Genomic DNA, 21,077 nt, shown 5'->3' with positions numbered 1-21,077 from the left:
ATCCATTTATTCATTTATTGACTTAAAGAAAAGAAAGTAGTACTTGTTGAGTTTTCTAGTCCAAGTTTTACCCGATGATCTAATACTCTGTCAATATCAGATTCTCTTATAGTTTTTGTCAGTCTTTCCAGATAGTGTAATGTACTGGGGAAAGTACTGGATTTTGACATGTTTATTCCCTGGCTATAGCATTTCCTATTTCTGTGACTACGGGCAACCTCCATGAATTTTCTTTCTCACCTATATGTAGGGAAATGCTGTAATACAGCATAACCTCTCTTTTTTTAGACCTTTCTTCCTACCTGAAATTTTATTCCTTCTTGTTTTACTCTTTCCTCTTTGGAAATTAATTAATAATAAACAAATAAACTGTCTAAGAAGTATCAGAAATCTCTCTAAACTACATGAAATAGACTTGATACATGAATTAACCTAACCCCAGAGTTCCCTGAGCTGCCTTGAATCATAGATCCAGGAGTATCAGAAAGAACTCAAATTATTCATGTGCCACATCCTAGGAGCAAACCATCATAAATATATATGCTTGTCCTTTTGTCATGGCCTAGAGGCCATAGTGTCTAAGACTCTCTGATGATATCCTTGTTTATATTCCTTTTGTTTTGTTTTTTTCCCAGTCTTTCTCCAAGATGTCCACAGCAGCTACCGTGAAGGGGACATGGGCTGTCCTGGTTGATAGGTGTCAAAAAGCCCAAGTATAAGCAGGCTGGCTGGCTACACTTCTTTCATCATCATTAAGTCCCTCTGTGATGATCCCTTCAGTTACACTGCTTAAACTATGATTTTCCCATAACATAACATCATTGGTATGTTTCATCATTGACTGATCCATTTGATTCTTCTTCAAAGCAACTTCAATCCTAACAGCAGACTCAGACAAAAGACCAAAAAAAATTTGTTCTGAACAAAACACAGAGCATGAATCAAGAATTTTGTTCTTGGTATATATGCATAATAAAGGAACAAAAGTGTGTCCTGCTTGCTTTACCTGCCCTCATTTACACTTCAGACAAAAAGGATCTTATAAAGTGAAATTCACTTTGCTTCACAACCTTCCCCACTCCAGTCCTCACATTTGAGACACAGGATCATAATAACTAATATAACAGAATTCAGAAAGAATTTTCTATCCCAAAGTAAAATACTTGTCTGAGATTGTTGTTGTTTATCTCTTGTTCTCGAAGAGGACCATGACTTCAGGGAAAGGCTGCCATGCCATGTAAGTGAATTGGATTTAAATGAGGAAGGGCTGTGCAAGGTTACCTGCCTTCCTTTCCCTCCAGTGGCAAGATATAGACTAAGGTATTTGGAGAAGACCCTGGATGAAACAGGAGACCTTGGCATGGACTTTGAATCAGCACCAAACAAAAGAAGAGATTTGATCTCAACCTGAGGCATTAGTTTTTTTGTAAGCTTCTTGGCTAGGTGCTGTAATTCATAGCTTTGGTTTTAGGTTGAAAGAACATCAGACTGTTCTAGTTAAAAAGAGGCTTTTTACATTTTGTACATTAATATAAGGGAACAGAGAACAACAGAGAGTTCTGAAAAGCTGAAGCCCAGCAAATAGTAGAAGAGCTCTGTGAAAATGACATCACTAGAAATCCTTACAAGGCATGAATCAATGCAGATTTCCAATGTTACAACCACTAAATGTTGCATGATTTTCAATGAAGATATAATTCTCAAGAGAGAAGTCTTCATTAGTTTATTAAACATCTATAATGTGTTAGGCACTATGATAAGCCCTGGGGATACAAAGAGAAGCAAATATATATATATATATATATATATATATTCCCTGATCTCAAGGAACTCACAGCCTAATAAGAAAGGTGATATGAAAACAATTATTGTGTACAGGATTAATTTGAGGACATCATCAGCTCTGCAGTATTGAACATGATTTTTTCTAACTACTTTTTAGTACTGAATATACAGGTTCCTGATTGGGGCCATCCATACATGTACCCTGACCACAAGGGTTCCTGCTTTGTGCCTCGTTACATGTTCCCTAGTTATATATTTCCTGGTGATTCATTTTCTCTCTGTAAATTCCCTCCTCACTAACCAATGATATAGCAATTTGTATAAAAGAGCCTAAGAGAAACTTTTTAATGTTACTTTATTTGCTATGTAAGTAAATATCATTTGTTTTGAATTAGTATTTCATCTTAGTGGCTAATTAAAGTAAATACATTGGCAGAGGCTTATAAGTTATAGTTTTAAGTGAATGCTGATCCAAAGAGTACCTCTAACCTGGGGGAAATTTTCTAGGAGTCCAGACATGAGAGAAAGTCCCAGGTGCTATGTGGAAAATGGAGATAATAACATAGACACTACCTACCTCACAGGATTACTGTTTAGAAAAATTTCCATAAGCCTTAAATGATTATTTAAATATGTTATTTTTGTTTTCCTAAAAACCACAGGGAAAGCATAAATAGATTTTAAAGAATTAGCTGTTTCTAATCTCAAAATGGTACTTTCCTTTAAGCAAGGAGAAATTTAAATGAAAACTAGGTCAAAAATTGATCATAAACTCACTTTTAAATACATTTTTTATAATTAGTATGTTTTGTCACATTCACTGATAGTAAATTTCTAAGAGATATATGGTGAACCTGACTTCCCCTAAAGAAAATCTGAACACACATACATACCACACATATACAAAGGCATATATATTCATTAAATACATACAGTTTGGTGAGTATATGTGGGTATATAAATATAGTTATAGGTATAGATATAGATGTCTCATTTATATTAGATATACCAGTGAAGGGGGAAGCCAGAGAATAGTTCCCTGTATATGTACCCATTGAGGTGTTGAATTTGGCTGTGGTACTGATCATTTCTTTGCTCCTACAAAGTAGAGGTAAAACCAAAATAAAGAAAGACCTAGTAGAATCCAAGAAACCTCTGGGCCAGAAAATATACTAGTTAGTAGAATGTAAGGAATAAGACTTCTCTTATGAAAATAAAACCCATTCTTCAAAATTTACCCTTCTGCCAGATATTGCTCAGACCCAAGAAAGCTTTGACTGAATGGATTAATTAGGTCAAAGCCCAACTGAAGGTGAAACTGGATAAGGGAGAAAGGACACACATAGGAAACTGTTCTCTTGCTCAGCCCTATCACATATATATATATTTTTCCTATAATGAAAAGAATACACAATATTTTCATATAGTGTATATATACACAAATATACATATGTGTGCACATATACATATAAGTATATGCATTGTATAATGTACATATAATACCTGTGTGCATTTGCATTACATATATCTGTGTATTATATGTATGTGTACAAAGTATTTGTATATTTTGTATATATGCATATAATTATATACCTATATAGAGATATGTATATGTGCTTATAATATGTTTTGTTTATCTATGTGTGTACATATCATTTGTATATACTTGGACACATATATGTAGATATGATATAGATAGATAGATAGCTATAGATATTTTATATATATTATGTATTCCTTTCCTCTCTTTCCTGTTTTGTTAACTATACAAAAGAATATGTAACTCTGGGGCTAGAAAATCTGTATCATGAGTATAGAGCTAGTAAAAGGAAAGATTTGAAAAACAGCTTTCAGAGAAATAGAGTAAGAAACTCAAGAGGCATTTTGCCTTTTTTACCTAACAGTATCTCATATATTGTAGGTGCTTAATGAATATGTTTTGAATAGTAATGAAGCTTACATAAGAATGCTGCATTGCAAAATGAAAAGTCTTTGTAGAAACTTACTTTGTTTTATTTTGAGAACCTGAAAATTGGGTGGCTGACTGTGCTATGAAGTCATGAGGCTGGCAAGAAGAGAGAAGAAAGGGGAGAAGGAAATAATGAGAAATTTGTGGGGAAGGACTTTTATCAGAGGGATCCTCAATCTTAGATTTATAAGTGACTTTGAGGACTTTAAAATCCCATTAGTTTGAACAGTCTCATAATAATAATAATTCTTTTGTCTTTCTCCTTTTAATAAAATTTTCATAGTTTGTAAGCTGGTTTCAGTGTTGTAGGGGCTATTATCCAAACACATCCCCTGGTTTCCCAGGTGGGGTATTCAAAGCCAAAAATGTGACATAAGCCTCCAGGGCAGATCTGGCCTCTTTGTTTTATGGGAAAGTTTTGACATAAGAACTACACATTAGAGTGCTAAACATCACTACTTATACTAAAAACTACTTTAACCATGTGACTATATGATAAGAAACAAGCATTTTCCAACATACATTTCAGGGTCATGATAAAATACAATCATTTAAATTTACAAGGTATTTTCCTTACAACTTTAATGAACTGTAAATATTGCATTTGCACTAGATTAATAATATTTTATTTTCATCAACTTTTCCAAAATTGCACAATATGTTACATATGACTAGTGGTCTAAAAGTTTAATGGCCATAGGTTTTCAAGACTATTTAATGCTTTACAATACATAAGAAATGAGAATGAACGTTTAAATAATTTGATAGCCTCTTACTTGGCAATGGATTGCTCTTGAAGAAATGCAATAGCTCTATAATCACTGCTCAGAATTGCAAGATTCTGTTTCTATGAACAAACGTTACAATAAAAACCATAAAATGAATTGACAAATAAGTCTAAGGTTTTCCCTGCCGGAATTTGTGTTTTTAAATTACTTAGTAACAAAATGTTTAATCTAATTCCTTTTCCATTCACTTGCAAGGAATATATGGTAACCAAAGATTAAAAAGCAATTTTTTTTCCATTTAGTAAAATTATAGTAAAGAAAAGGTAAATCAATTTGAAAAGGAGCTTTGTAGAAGCAACTAATTAAATTATTTTCACCCAGACAAAAATTGTCAGCAGCCAATGTGATCATAATAAGCATGTATCATGTACCCATAATGTGCCAAACACTGTGCTTAATGCTAAGGATACAAAACCAATGGTCAGAATGAACAGAACGTAATAGTGGACAGTGCTTTGGACCTGGAGTCATTATGATCTCAGATCAATTTCCAATTCAGACACTTAGTGGCTAGGTGTCCTCCATTAAACTAATTCATTTGGGCCTCAGTTTCCTTAATACTAACATGAAGTTGTAGTACTTTCCTTCTAGGTTGTTCAAAGACTCAAATGAAATAAAATAACACGTTACATGGTTCCTAAATGGCAATTTCTATTTAAGCCCAACGCAGATATGTAGTGCCCTAATAACATATGCATCTTTATTTAGGTAATTAATTAAGGAATATATGATAAATACATATCTCTTCAGGTAAGCTGCCCTACTGCCCTGTCTATTTTGAAAAATGAAGTAATCACATAAGTACTTGGACTAGTACCACTTCAGAAAGCAAAATAATGGGGGGAGGGGGAAGAGATTAAAATTCTAGCAACTATTATTAATTGCTACTTTGAATGCCGGATTTACATTTGTTTAAATAAATCCAAGGGGCAGAACTGACCATTAAGCGTTTTTATACAAGGATGGAAAATTAATTATGTCCTTTGTCTTAAAAAAATTTTAGTATTCAGAGCATTTGCTTTTTTGCCAAAGATAACAAATTTGATTAAGCTTACATAAATTATACTGTACAAAACAGCATAATTCAACGATTCATGAAATAAAGCTGATCCTCTTCATTTCCTCACTTCTGCATTTGAGCGCAATGTCAAGTATATATTTATATATATATATATATATATATATATATATTTTCCCTCTAGGTCTATTTTTAAAACTGTTTTACATGATCAAGTTCAGTAGCAGATTTTTAAAAATAAATTAGTAAATACTACATTCTAGTCTATCTGATCAAATTAAGGGGATAAAATGAAGGCCAACAGGCTGAAGCTTTGTTGCTACCACTTCAAAGGCTAAAAACATATGACAGCATTCAAGGAATGACCAGAGGCCATTCCAGGATACCCCATCTAAAGTCACTCATTTGACTTCTACCAATCAATCAATATACATTAATACATGCCTACTATGAGGCAGGCATAATGCTAAACATTGGGGATAAAAAAAAGAGGCAAATGATACTCCCTGCTCTCAAGAAGCATACAGTCTAATGGGGCAAGATAACAGACAAAAAAAAAAAAAATATATATATATATATATATATATATATATATATATATATATATATATATATATATATATAATATATATACATATATATATACACATATATATACATATATATACACAAAGAAAGCTAGATAGAGAATAAGTAGAAAATAATAAAGGGAAGGCACTAGAATTAAGAGAGGTAAGGGAAAGTTTCCAATAAAAGATAGGATTTTACTTGAGACTTAAAGGAAGTCAAAGAGGTCATTAGGTTAAGAGGAGTAGGAAAAGCATTCAAGGCAAAGTGACAGAGACAATTCCCTGAGCCAAGAGAAGGAGAGTATTGCTTGTGGAACAGTCAGGAAGCCAGTGTCACTAGATCAAAAATTATGTGTTGCACACATTTATAATCTTTAGGTATTTCTTGCCCTACAGGGACTCTTGACCTTGAGTTCATTGTTTCTGGAACAGGGGAAAAACAACATAAAGAGATGATAGATTACCAGCTAGGTCTTGTTACTCCTTTTACTAAGTATCATTATAGCTATTATTTCCCTTTGTGTTTTCAGTAAGATATCTGGTGAGTCAAAATTGCTCACAAATCCACAGGATTCAAATCAAAGCATCATCTGCTCCAATTCTCTCTCCTCTGGGAACAATCACATTCTACATGAGTAGTATGAGTAGGACCAATTTCTTTCACTCACATACACATATACACATCAGGGAGAGATTAATATCAACCTCCAGAGGTTTAGATGCTGGCTATGGGTAACCTGTCATAGAAGAAAAGGTGATGCATTACTCAAAATTATTGATGACAATTATTGCTCAAACTCACCATTAAGCTATGGGTAACAAAATCTTCCCATTTCCCAAAATTTATCAGGACCTGCACTTGCCTCGGACCTCCAGCTCATGATCAGAAGAAAAAAATGTTTCTGTGCCCTTTAGACTGTCCTTTCTATAGCTGCCAAGACTCCTCCATCCCACTCTCCTCCATCTTAGTTGCCATTAAATCTCCCAGGACAGGTACTGAAGCTACCATATTAAAAGGCAAGTCCTATAGCAATACTTGTTATATGGAAGCCTCAGACTAAAATTTAGTATCAGGATCCTCCTCCCTCCCTAATCTTATCAATCTAGTCCTGGGATTCCCTGGCACCACCAGAGTAGACAATCTGGAGCTCTTTACCAGGAGTACAAATTATTTTAGGTGATATTTTTAATCTGTAGTAACTTGCAATCTCCAGTTGACAAATTCCTTCATAGATTTTGCCAATCCACAGTCTCCTCTTAACCTGTCAGGAATCTGAGATCATGCCATATTTCTATATTCTATGTGGTAGAGATTCAATGGTATCAACACTCATCAACAGATACCACACTTAGTCTTGAAATATTTTATTTATCTCTTTTCAGAATTTCATTCATACCTTTTCTTTCTATCCCCAAATGGAAAAGTCACCAAAATCCACTAATATATTCAAGGGCAATGTGGCCCTGATTTTATATGTTGGTTATTGGAATTCCAGCACAAGAGAAAGGCTTGTGCACTCTCCAAGATTATTATTCGCTGTAATTACAACCTTCTCTTCTATATATGACAAGACCACAATAGAAAGAGCACAGACTCTGAATACTGGATTTGAATCCTCACTTTGTTGATTACTATCTGTGACCTTGCGTAAATGTCTTACATTCCCTAGACCTTGATTTCTTTATCTAATAAACAAGATTGAACTAGATAGCTTCTGAGAACTTTTTCAGCTCAAGAGATATGATCTGTAATCCTATTTTTCCATCATGATTATAGCAACATCACATATATGTTAAGGATATCTGAAGACAACTAAGAATTCCATCTTGAGTTATTGATAATTCAACAATAAGGAAAACTCCCTACTCCAAACCTGACAAGAAAAAAAAAATCTGCACTACATAGAATGGTTGCAAAAATAAAGAAATAAGTCTTAAATGACAGACTATACTCATCTAAGACAGTCAGTGTTTGCTCCCACTCTTCTAGAATTATGAAGACACAGTGGTGAGCTTAATTGCTAGCAAAGTCACATGATGTCAGGCATGAGGTCTTTGTGCTGCCCCATAATTTGAGCAGCCATCCCTATAATCAAGTCAAGACAGTTAGAGTTTATTAAAGCTTATTATGTGCCAGACATTGTGCTAAGCATTAAAAATACAAATACCAGCAGAAAAAAAGAGAATACCTATCCGCAAGGTGCTTACTTTCTAATGAGGATAGCCAATACATAAAAGAAAGTTTAAAATAGGAAGGAAAAATATGGATAAGAAAGACTAGTAAGTCAGGAATGCATTAAGGGAAAGGAATAGAGACATAACTTGTTTGAGAACTTTCCTTAAAATGGAGACTTTGAAAAGAACTAACAAATCACTGCAAAGTCCACAGAGACAAAATTTACTTCCTATGTGAGAAGAACAGGAGTTAGGTACTATCAATTTGAGAAGATCAACAATTGTGTGAACTTCCAGAATGAGAAGATTGCTGTGTTATCATTTTAAAAGTCCAGAGAGTCAAGAGTGGATCCCAGAGAGGAATGAAGACATGGCTGGCCTGTGTTTTCTTAAAATGGAGGTTCAGGAAGGAACTAAAGGAGGAGTTACAAGGGCAGAGTGTATTTACAATGAGAGAAGGACAAGGGTTGAGTGAACTTCCAGGAAGAGAATGCTGTTGGACATAGTGGAGAAAATTTAGAAAATCATAAGTGGAGTCTAGAGAAGAATGAATGGAGATCCTGTGTCTATCCAAAGTTTGAATAATCTCAATTAGCCTCTGAGTAAGTGACTATGGAAACTTAGACACCTAATCAGTTTCCTTATCTGTAAAGTGAAGAGGCTAAACTAGATGACTTCTGTGATCCCTTCCTACTCTAATATTCAGTTATTCTGTGACAATAAGAATTTGGACAGGAGTAACATTGAAATAATCATGATGGCAGAATTTTTATGAGAGTTCTTTGAGCTCTATCATTGACATATGATATTAAAATATATAGAATGGCTTGTGACTTAGGTTTATCATAGCCATACTCTTTTGGTATTTGTGCTGTTTGACCAAGAAGCTAAGTATGCTCTCATCTAGAAAACTTCTCATGTGAACATTTTTTTTTTTTGGTTTCATGGGGGAAAAACATCCAAAGACACCATTGAAAAGAAATCCAGAGTTATCAGATCCATGCTCTACTGCAGTGAGGTTCCATTAAGCAATACTATATTCCACATGGGTAGTATGACTGGGTCACAGACACCAAACAGACAGAAAACTCTAGTTCTTCCTGATTTTATATGTGAGATAAAAGTAACCCTAACTTAGAAAAAGAAGTAGATGTACTCTAAGAGACTACTGAACATAGCTCTTACCTCTGTCCCTCTCACAGCTCAGCTAAACTGAATTCTTTGTTGCACTGAAAGCAGTCATTCCTTTGGAAAAACTTTCATGGTCCCTCAGCTGCTAACTTTACCCTCCAGGGTTACTTACCATTCACCTAGAGTGTATCATTTATGTATCTATTTTATGTATATATACGTCATATATGTATATTATGTATCTATTTTATGTATATATATATATATATATTTATACATCACATATGTATTTATATGATGTTTCCTCCTCTCCCCATTAAAATATAAGCTCTTTGAAGGTAAGAATTATTTTTACCTTTCTTTGTATCCTCTGAGATTAGCATAATACCTGACATATAGTAATCACTTAATCAACAAACATTTAAGGAAGTCTACTATTAGTAGATTTTTTTTTTTTGGCTGAGGCAATTGGGGTTAAGTGACTTGCCCAGGGTCACATAGCCAGGAATATTAAGTATCTGAGGTCATATTTGAACTCAGGTTCTCCTGACTTCAGGACTGGGGCTCTATCCAGTATACCAATTAGTCGCCCCTAGTAGACTTAATAAATGTTTAAAATTAGTAGATTAATAAATAGTTGGTGGATTGAAAATGTAGAAATTTATTTCCATGATATTAAAAAACCATTTATGGAAGTTTTACTTAGATAAGAAATGTGTTTAGGCTAATAATTAAGAGAGAGGAGAGGAAGAAAGAGAAAGACAGAGACAGAGACAGAGAAAGTACTGACATAAACTTATTGATACGCCAATATTTCAATATTTCTAAGATGTCTGATTTTCTTAGTATGAGCATTTTCCTCATTGATGCAGATATCACTTCCTTGAGAGTTACTATATCCCCAAACCTAATCATTTTGTAGCCTTTCTAGATTCTCTACTATCACTGGATCTTTATTCAAAGTTCTTCCAGCTTTGTAGGACCTGCCAGGGCTTAGCCTTCCCTGCTATCTAACCTTCAAGAAGTCAGTTACTTAATAAGACATCAAAAAAGGACTTTAGAAAAAGCTTTTTTTAATATTCTTTTTTTCTTTTTCTTTTAAAATCTCATATAATTATAAGTAAAGTTTTGCAGAAAGATTGCAGCAAATGTTGATGCACTAACAGTAACTGCCTTGTCACCTCTCAATATAAGTATTTAAAAGTGACATGACCAAGCGTCCCACGAAATACTGATAACTAAGGGTGAGAAACAAGACTAAAAAATAAAGATATACACCACATTTAGATTTTACATAATAATTTTTATTATTATATTATTATCTCTAAATGCAATGAGATATACAGGCTAAAAAGATGGCCTCAAAATCAGGAAATTCTGAGTTCACCATATACTTTTTACATATGCTGACAATGTGAAACTGGATGAATCACTTCTCATTGAATCAGGTGGATCTCTAAGGCTATTAGTTGCAGAGAAAATGCCAGTCCATTTTAGTAGAAGTTTCCTCCTCAGAGAGTTTCCTCAGAGAGCTCTATAACCATCCTTATCCCTAATTATTACCCCACCTAGTACTTTCCATTCTGTAAATGCCAATTCTTATCTTCCATTCTTTATTCAATTCAATTCAGCAAATGGTTAATTTTGAACCTACTTGATCCTTTGCTTTCTTGATTACTGGGGCATGTCTGAATTTTTACTATGGAATACATCTGATTAATACTACAGATTACTAAGAAAATTAAGGGCTTGACATTTTGTTGCGCTTCATGAAAAATCAGAACTTATTTTTTTTTAAATTTATGCTCACTGTTTCTTCTTTCCCTCACAGAATAAATAGTACCTTCTAGTGATCTCTTATTTGGTGAAGAGAAGGATTTAATCCTCTGTTTTTTATTTTTGGAGCTATTATTGTGTTGGAGAATATGTAATAAGGAAGGAGTAGAAGGAGGAATCATCCTCCAATTAATACATTATTGTATATTAACACATTATTCATTCATTCATAAGCATGCATGTATGAAGCATGGACTGGATAAGCATCAATAGCCTGTAAATACTAGTTTTTCATCTGTGGTGAGAGAGAGAGAGAGAGACACATACACACACAATCAGAGACAGAGACAGACAGACAAAGAGAAGTAGAGATGGTCCTTTAATAATGTGTGTCCACCACCAGGCAACTCAACCCTTACTTTATGTATGTCTATCATTCTATTCTAAACCTTAAATTGTGTTTTTTACATATGCAGGAGAATCTATCAGAAAAGTGTGCAGGGTCCTCAAAATACTTTCATTATAACCCTGAACTTAACTTTACTGGAAAAGAAGGAAGTAGACACTAGTAATGATCTTTCTGACATACTTTTCTCTCCTCTTTATTTCTATTTTCCCATTTTACATGGATCACTTTCTTTGTTTTCTGTTCAAATGCCTTATCTATTTTCCTTTCCTGTTCCATCGAAGCCTTTTACCAAAGTCCTGTTTATGGTGTATATTACATGACAAGAAGATGACTCTAACTCTAGAAGACTATGCCAATGAAGCACAAGTTCTGGCAACCAAAATAGAAATGTTTGAGTGTGGGTCTGTGAAGAGTCTCCCTAAATTAAAGAACTTAATTGTCAAAAGGTTTACTAGCAACTGATTTTTTTTAACCACAATATTTCATGGAAATCATCTGTTAAGGCATGGAAAGTTCCAATTATTGTCTATAGAAAAGGCACCTAAACTGATTTTAAAAAACACACACACACACATTTTTTGAAGTATCCTTTTAGTCCTTAGAGTCTTGGAAGTCAAATGTTTTTTGTTTTTGGTTTTGGTTTTGTGTGTGTGTGTGTGTGTGTGTGTGTGTGTGTGTGTGTGTCCAGCAATCCATCTGAGTATGCTCAGTAGTTTGGTCAGTTTTTATTTCTAAAAGAAAACAGTTCCAATACTGAATTTAACCAAATTTCTTCTATATTCTCAGTTCTAAGAGGTTTATCAAGATAATTAAGAGATCTTGCTCCCAAAAAGCAATCTGGCTTCTATTCCTTAGATTAGTGTAGACAACTAGGTTATACAGAGTTTAAATCTTGCCTCAGATACTATCTGTATGTCTTTGGATAAGTCACTTACCTGCTGCTTGTCTCCATTTCCTTATCTGTAAAATAGAGAAAGTACTTGTTCCTGTTGTTGTTGTTGATGACCATAACATCAGGGAGGTGGTAACAAGGCATGCAAGTAAATTGGATTTGAGTGAGGGAGATGTATAAAGGGTCACCTGCCTCACTTTCCCCTCCAGAGACATCTAGATCCAATGGCAAGATATAGATAATACCAGCATCTATTTCACAGAGTTGTAGGAATAAAATGTTAATATTTGTAAAGTATTTTGTAAGCCTTTGTAAACTATTTCTATTATTATTATTCTACTTGCTCATGTCCATTCACATCACTCTACTGTGCTACCTTACCTAGAGTAAGACTACTCTAGAAGACAGATCATAGTTTTCATTTCAAACAGGGTTTCTCTCTCTGGGGTTAGCTGTATTCCCATAAGCACTACTAGGAGGGAATGATCTTAAAACAAAAATAAGGAACCTTTTCATTCTTTAAATAGAAATCTTAAGAACTAGATAAAACTTTTTTCTTAAATGGAATGTCTAATTACTCTGGCCCTGAGATAGTCAGTAGAAAATATGAATAATTCAAATAACAAACTTTGATTTAAAATCAATGTTAAAGAAGGAAATTTTCCCTATTCTAAATGACCTTGAAGTTGGATAGATACCAATTATAAAATTTTAGTTCATATAAAGAAGCACCTATTTGAAGACAAGCATATGCTATAAAACAATATACATTAATACTTGATGACTTTGGTACAAAAATGGAACCAAGGAAGAATGGCCAAAAATATGTTGAAAAACCTGGTTCAAAAAAAAAGGAGCATGGAAATGAATTAAAAGATCTGTAATCTATAAAGAAGTCTCCCCCCTATGTATCATGGACACTTTATTCAAGAAAAGAGTCTAACATCCAGCCATTCTGAAGAGCAATTTGGAACTATGCTCAAAAAGTTATCAAACTGTGCATACCCTTTGATCCAGCAGTGTTTCTACTGGGCTTATACCCCAAAGAGATACTAAAGAAAGGAAAGGGACCTGTATGTGCCAAAATGTTTGTGGCAGCCCTGTTTGTAGTGGCTAGAAGCTGGAAAATGAAAGGATGCCCATCAATTGGAGAATGGTTGAGTAAATTGTGGTATATGAATGATATGGAATATTATTGTTCTGTAAGGAATGACCAGCAGGATGAATACAGAGAGGACTGGCGAGACTTACATGAACTGATGCTAAGTGAAACGAGCAGAACCAGGAGATCATTATATACCTCAACAACGATACTGTTTGAGGATATATTCTGATGAAAGTGGATCTCTTCGATAAAGAGAGTTAATTCAGATTAAAGATGGACAGAAGCAGCTACACCCAAAGAAAGAACACTGGGAAATGAATATAAACTACTTGCATTTTTGTTTTTCTTCCCGGGTTATTTCTACCTTCTGAATTCAATTCTCCCTATGCAACAAGAAAACTGTTCAGTTCTGCACACATATATTGTATCTAGGATATACTGTAACCTATTCAATATGTAAAGGACTGCTTGCAATCTAGGGGAGGGGATGGAGGGAGGGAGGGGGAAAATCGGAACAGAAGTGAATGCAAGGGATAATGCTGTAAAAAAAAAATTACCCTGGCATGGGTTCTATCAATAAAAAGTTATTTAAAAAAAAAAAAAGAAAGAAAGAAAGAAAGAAAAAAAAAGAAAAAAAAGAAAAGAAAAGAAAAAGAAACGAGTCTAGAAGATCTGGACCTGATCATCGCTAAATGAAATTATTTAAAAGAAGAAAACAAAGAAAGAAAGAAAAAATGAAAGACAATTTTTTTTTTATATTCTAAAAAGAAGGAAACAAACAAACAAAAAAAACCCTCTGCTTAATGATGTGTTATTTCCAAATTAGCTGTGTAGACTCAGAAACTTGTTAAAGTAAAGGTTAAAATCAATACCAAATTAGACAAAAGAATATATGAAAAATATATGATTTTGTTAGTGCTATAAAATCCATATATGTATGTATGTATAAATGACCTTCTATTGTCAACTTTCTCAAATGACTTCACCTCAGTCACTTCCAGGATTCGTCGTATTTAATTTCAGCATCACCTATAACCAGACTATTTCTATGCTCTAAGGATATGAAATTCCTCTATTTAATCACAACCTACTTCCATTTCTCCCTTTTCCTCACTCCTCTTGAACTTATTCTTCATCCTCATTATTACTTTCTTTCCTTCCACCCCTCCTTCGTTTTTTTATTACTCCATTTACATGGTCTATAATCAAAGTAGTGTATTATCTGTTTTCTGAACATGCCATTCCCTTTCTCTCTGGGTAACAAGAGTTTCTCCCTCCCAAAATTACTTTGAATTTACTATTTGTGTTCATAGAATGATACATCATAAGATCATAAATTAAAAAAAAACACTTGAAATTGTACAGCTTACCTGTCAAATTACATATGAGATAACTGAATACCAGGTAAGATAAATGATTAGTGTTAAATCACACAGAGGCTGGGTAGATTCTAAGCTAGATCCTCTAGTCCAGTATTCCTTTCAGTGTATCCCAAATTTGCCATTTTGGATCCTTAAAGGTTGAAAAAGTTATACATTAATTTTTGAATTTCCAAGTGTTTATGGCAATGTCTTCTTTCATATAGCGAGTAATTCATATTTGTTGAATTGAGTTTTGTTGAATTAACCAAAGATTAAGAACTATTTCTTTTATTTCTTTATTTATTTTATATTTGTAATTGGGTTTAAATGACTTGCCTAGGGTCACACAGCTAGGAAGTGTTAAGTGTCTGAGGCCAGATTTGAACTCAGATCCTCTTGACTTTAAGGCTGGGGCAAGAGCTATTTCTTAATAGACAAGTAGTCAAAGTATACAGGCAGTTTTCAAAAGAAGAAAAACAAATTTATAGTGTACACCTGAAAAAGTTCATAATTGCTAATAAACACAAAAATTAAGTTAAAGCTACTGTGGGACATTAACTTAAACCTGTCAAGGTGGCAAAGATAAGAAAACCTTGACTGAGCAAAAGAAACAAACGCCTGCCCAAGTGGCAAGTAGATTCTCTGCCTATAAAAACCATCAAATCAATATTTCACATGTACAACTCATGGCTCAGAACCAAAGGCTTAATTAATGTTGAAGATTTCTCTCAGTTCATTGCTGCTGTTTTTCATCCTGTCTAAACTCTCTCAAATCAGTCTTTAGCTCGTTTCCCCATTTAGCATTTGCCCTTGTAAATATTATGTGATGGCTTTCTCAACCAGGCTTTTCTCTAAGAAGAATACATTACTACTCCACAAAAAAGTGAAGAACCCTAAAAATACCAAACATAGGATAAACTTTGTCACCAATAGAAATTCAAAGTACAAGAGTACTTAACATACATAAGATCATATAAATATATAAGATCGATATGTATTGATAGACATAAGATCAATAAATAGTCAAAATGATGTTCCTTCCCTTTTCTCTCTGTAGTACTTACTACCTACATTTACTTTAGGCAAATCGCTTAACTACTGGACCTTAACTTCAGTATCTACATAATGAGAAAGCTATAATAAATGGTCTTTAATGTTCTTTACAACTCTCTATGTATGATCCTATTATTTGTAAACCTTATTTAAGAAGATTAATACTATAGTGATATGCAGGGTGACATCAACACCTCAGAGGTGCAAGACACCAGAAGCCAAAAGACCAATGAAGACAGTGTTGTAATATATTTAACTATAGCATGAGGCAATAAGGGCCTGACCTAGGATGGTAGAATTTAGAATGGAAAGAAAGGAATATATGCAAAATATTATGAAAGAAGAAGAGGTTATATCACTCCAAAATTTCAAGCCTACATATCTGTAAGCCTGTGAGTCTGTGAGACTTCCATTTTTTTTTTCTAATGGAAATAGGGAAATCAAGATACTTCCAGTTTTAAACCAACTATGAGGAATAGTTTTGTTTTTTATCATGTTGAGTTTCAGATGATATTAGATCTTCTGAGTGGAAATGTTCATAAATGGTAAATAAAATATTGTGCCATAACTTGGGAGATATCAAGTCCAGATACATTTAGTTGTGATACTCATAGAGATGATAGTCATTAAATTCACTAGCATTGTCGCATGGAATTCTGAAGGAGAGACTTTAAGAAAGAGAAGAGACAATGAGTAAAGGAACAAAATTCTAAAAACTATTTTCTTAGCTTAGACAATGTTATCCATATTTCCTTCCAAAATCTTGCAAATCTTAGGCAGTGACAATCTAGGAAAACAGAAATGATCTAAAAGAAGTATCATTAATTCCCTTTGAAATATGTAACCTGTATAATTTTCAGCATGGCTTCTTTTGCTATAAAATGAAAGGACTGGACTACATAATTTCTAATTTCCCTTTCCAATCTGACATGTTATGACAAAATTATTTTCATGGCCTAATCTCAAATTCTGTGATTCTCGTATCTGCTCTTGGCAAAAATAACAAAATCTGTAAGAGGAACATTTTGGAATTTGCCAAACAGCTTAGTTTATCTCAGCAGTTTTCCCGTTTCAGGGGAGTGCAACAGTTTCACTGGATGCCACCAACAGGTGTGTAATTAAGTCTGATCCTTTTTTCTAGCATAGTCCCTTTACATTGATGGGTCTACAATTAAAACAACTCCCTCCCTTGAGGAGAATACATCAGTGTTATACTTTTCATCTTTAATTACACTGGTTGAAGATGAGTAAATGCACCAGAGATCCCAATTGGAAGGGAGCAAACTCATTAGGTAGTTGATAATCTGCTATCCAGCCTGCATTCAGATTACTGTCTCCACACAATGAAGATGGCCTTCGACATTTCTGCTGCAGTAGTCCAGTGATTAACTCAACCAGCCACTGGCTGACTTTGTGTTAGGAACATGATTGAGTATTATTAAAGAACTGGACCTTTATAGGAAGCAGAGTCAGTATCAAAGCCTTGATTAATTTACTACCTCAGTGATTCTGAGCAAAAGAACAAACTTTGCTTGTTAGCACTGGTTTTTAGAAGAAAAGAGGGAACTCTTGAGCTTCCATAATCGCATAGCCTAGTTCATTCTAATAATTAACAGAAAAAAAGGTCAACCAAACTATTTCAGGGTATAAATTACAGATTTCTGAATAAAGGGGAATTCATGCAATTAGTATACCTATATTTAAGTGGCTTTTTAATTAAATCTGAAGAATAGTTTCCAAATGGATGCCTTGTATTTTTTTTGAAAAAAAGATTTTCTGAATTGGTAACTTTACCAATGTAAAGAACTCTATTGATTCAGACTGGCAACTAAAATGGAATCTATAATATTAGAGAGATTCTGGGGAGAGTTAAATGATCTGCCCAAAATCAAACTAGTATCAGTTACTGGAAGGACATGAATTCAGGTCTTCCTGATTCAAAGGAAGGCACTCTAATCACTTCTCAATAATTAGCATAAATGCTGGAAAATAATTAAGGAAAAGTCCAAGCAGAAATAATTTGAATTAACCATTGATTATTAATAGACATCAACTATTTACTGCTTCCAAAAGAGAGAAAAGAAAGTCAGTGCACCAAGATTTCTAGGATTCTCAACCATCTAGATAAGACAACAATCTTATGGTGGCAAAGATAAAAAGATTCATGAGTTATAAAAATTTTAAAAATTATTATAGCTATAAAACTTGTTATTTATAGCTATAAAATAAAAAATTATTAGGGATAGGGACTAGAGCTATGATTTCATTGATATACAGGTCATCCTCCTAATACAGGTCATCACCTTCTTTACAATTAACAGCCTTAGAGAGTTAAATTGTAGAAGTCCAAAATGGTCTAATCTGCAAGAAAAACTACTGAGGCACAGCTCTGAACCAAGAGTATTTTATTAAAAGGTCTATGATTCCCCTCTAATGAAATAGACTTCAGATTTTCCTCAAGATCTGAGATACTCCCTAGTCCCTAGGACATTATTTTATAGGCTTGATACCCAGGCACTTGGGAAAGGCAAAATAAAACATAAAACCTCATTGGTTGATAAACCTTGCTCTTGATTTTTCAGGAGGGCCAGAAATGATACTTTAGCATAGGTGGTCAAAAAATGGCAAAGGCAAGGATCATCTCTGCTAAGTAGTCAAAAAAGGGGCAAAGTAGTAGTCATATCCAGGCACTAAGTGATCATTAAATGGTCACCTGTTCGTGTTGAACAAGAGAGGGTGGTCTGCAGGTACAAAACAAGTTTTTCATATTACAACATATTACAACAAAGTTCCTTACCCGTGCTAGGTCTGGACATGGAATTTGAGTAAGTCTTTGGCAATATTTTGTGGTTGTATAAGTGAGCTTCATAACTAGTAAACAAATGATGAATATAAAGGCTTACTATAAAAACCTATCTTATCTGATTATCCCTATATGATTCATGTAAAATATGTATTAGCATATGCTAATTCTTCTACTAGATGTTAGATGACTGACTAAATACTATAAATGTGTATATCAGAACAACTTTTAAATAGTAATAACTTTTTATTTTTCAAAATACATGCAAAGATAGTTTTCAGCATTTGCCCTTGTAAAAACTTGTGTTCCAAATTTTTCTCCCTCCTTCCCCACTTCCCCCTTCCCTAGACATCAAGTTATCCAATATAATTAAACATAAATATCACTTAGCAATTGCATGTAATCATTACTCCTTATGGAGTAACACTGAACTGATGAATACTGATTGGAATGGAATAGGGGTCCAAATGGATCATTTCTTACAGCCTAAAGCACCAAAAAGTTAAGTGACTTGTTCAGAATCACATAACCAATGTGTCCACAGCATGACTTGAACTTAGGTACTTTGAATTTGAGGCCGAATGTGTCTACTCACTATAACATGCTGCTTCTCTCATATTTACAAAATTAATTTTTATTTAAAATTAATTAAACAAAATTAAACAAAAAAAATTATTTAAAATTAAATAAACATTTTATTTTCCTTGTTCATCTTCAAACCTTTGCATTGACTGATACTCAAGTTTTCCCTTTCTACTTTCTTCTTGTGAAACTCAATTTAAGCCCCACCTTGTGATGGAGATTCCTACTGTCCTTACCTGCTAGTGTAACCTTTAAGGCTAATTTTCTATCTACCCTGTCTATATCTGAATTTTCTACCTCCTCACTTCTACTGACTGGTAATCTAGCTTCCTTAAGACTAAGATCAAAAATCATTTTCTAAAGAGGCTATTCCCATTCTGAAGAGGTATTTCATATTAGTAATGCTTTCTCTCTGAGATTAATTCCTATTTACTCTACTTTGTATATATCTTGTATGTACATAGTTGTTTGCATATTTTCTCTCCTGTTGAGAATGTGAGCACCTCAAAGTCTGGAAACATATTTTTTACATTCTTTGAATCCCCAGTGCTTATCATGTACTGAATGCATTAAAAATATTTGTTGATGGCAGGCCTTCAAAGTCCTCATTACTGGACAGTACAGTGAGGGCTGTCCACACCTCCCCACTTCCACTTTGGTCAGATCAACTGTACCCCCAAATACCTGTGAAAATTTCCTGCTGGCAAGGTTCCAGTATTTGAGAGTGATGATGGTTTTCGTGTGTTTGAAAGCAATGTCATGAAAGCACACTGAGAGTAACGAAGATCTTGGAGCTTCTACTCCAGAGGCAGCTGCTCAAGTGATCTAGTAGATGAGTTTTGCCAACACTGACACTGTGTCTCCGGTTAGTACCTGGATGTTCCCCACCCTTGTCATCATGCACCACAACAAGCAGGCCACAGAGAACCATAAGAAGAGATGAGTTGAGTAATGAGGCTCCTGGGCACTCACCTGAAAACTCAGACCTTTCTGGTGGAGGAGTGTGTGACTCCGGCTGTATAACTATGTACTAGAGCCATCTCTAGTAGGGTCTTTCCCAACATCAACAGCTGGTCCCTCACCTGCATTCACTAGTCCCCATTCTGAGATGTTCTGGAAGAGGTAAAGCTCTGTGAGAAAGTAGCACAGTTTGATGCTAAAAGGTTTGCTGAGAGTCAACCCTAAGAAGAAGACCCCCTGAAAAGAGAAGAGATAATGAGAAGAGAAGCAGAAGACCTGGGCAGAGTGGAAAGAAGAGAAGAAGGTGTCCCTAGCCCCCAGCCCTGAGGAAGAGATAGATGATTGAGAGCAGGTGCTGGCTGCATCGCCCAAGACCAAGAATCCCTTTGCCCACCTGACCAAGAGCACCTTAACATTGGATGAATTTAAGCAAAAGTACTCCAGTGAGGAACCTCTTCTCCTTGCTATAAGTCAACTTGTCTGTTAGTCAATTAAGTAGCTCAATTCATTTTTAGATTCTAATTGTTTGGAAGTTTTCCCCTTCCATCAAATCAAAATCTGTCTTTTGGGTTTTCTCATTATTACTGCTAGCTCTGGATTTCTAGTTTCTCCAATTGATTATCCTTTAGCAGGGGATTAGGACCCTCATAATTGTTCTCTTTTTTGAGTTCACTCAGTTTTGTTAATGTCTTTTTTTAAAA

The 21,077-nt window shown here is 34.3% G+C and overlaps 1 pseudogene; it reads left to right on the top strand.

Moving 5' to 3' along the window:
* The first annotated feature begins 11,947 nt into the window (after positions 1-11,947).
* LOC127561504 (elongation factor 1-gamma-like) lies at positions 11,948-20,863 on the top strand (annotated as a pseudogene).
* Positions 20,864-21,077: the final 214 nt, after the last annotated feature.

Source organism: Antechinus flavipes, chromosome 4 (genome assembly GCF_016432865.1).
Source record: "Antechinus flavipes isolate AdamAnt ecotype Samford, QLD, Australia chromosome 4, AdamAnt_v2, whole genome shotgun sequence".
Classification (NCBI taxonomy): Eukaryota; Metazoa; Chordata; class Mammalia; order Dasyuromorphia; family Dasyuridae; genus Antechinus; species Antechinus flavipes.
This window is presented reverse-complemented; position numbering and strand designations above follow the sequence as displayed.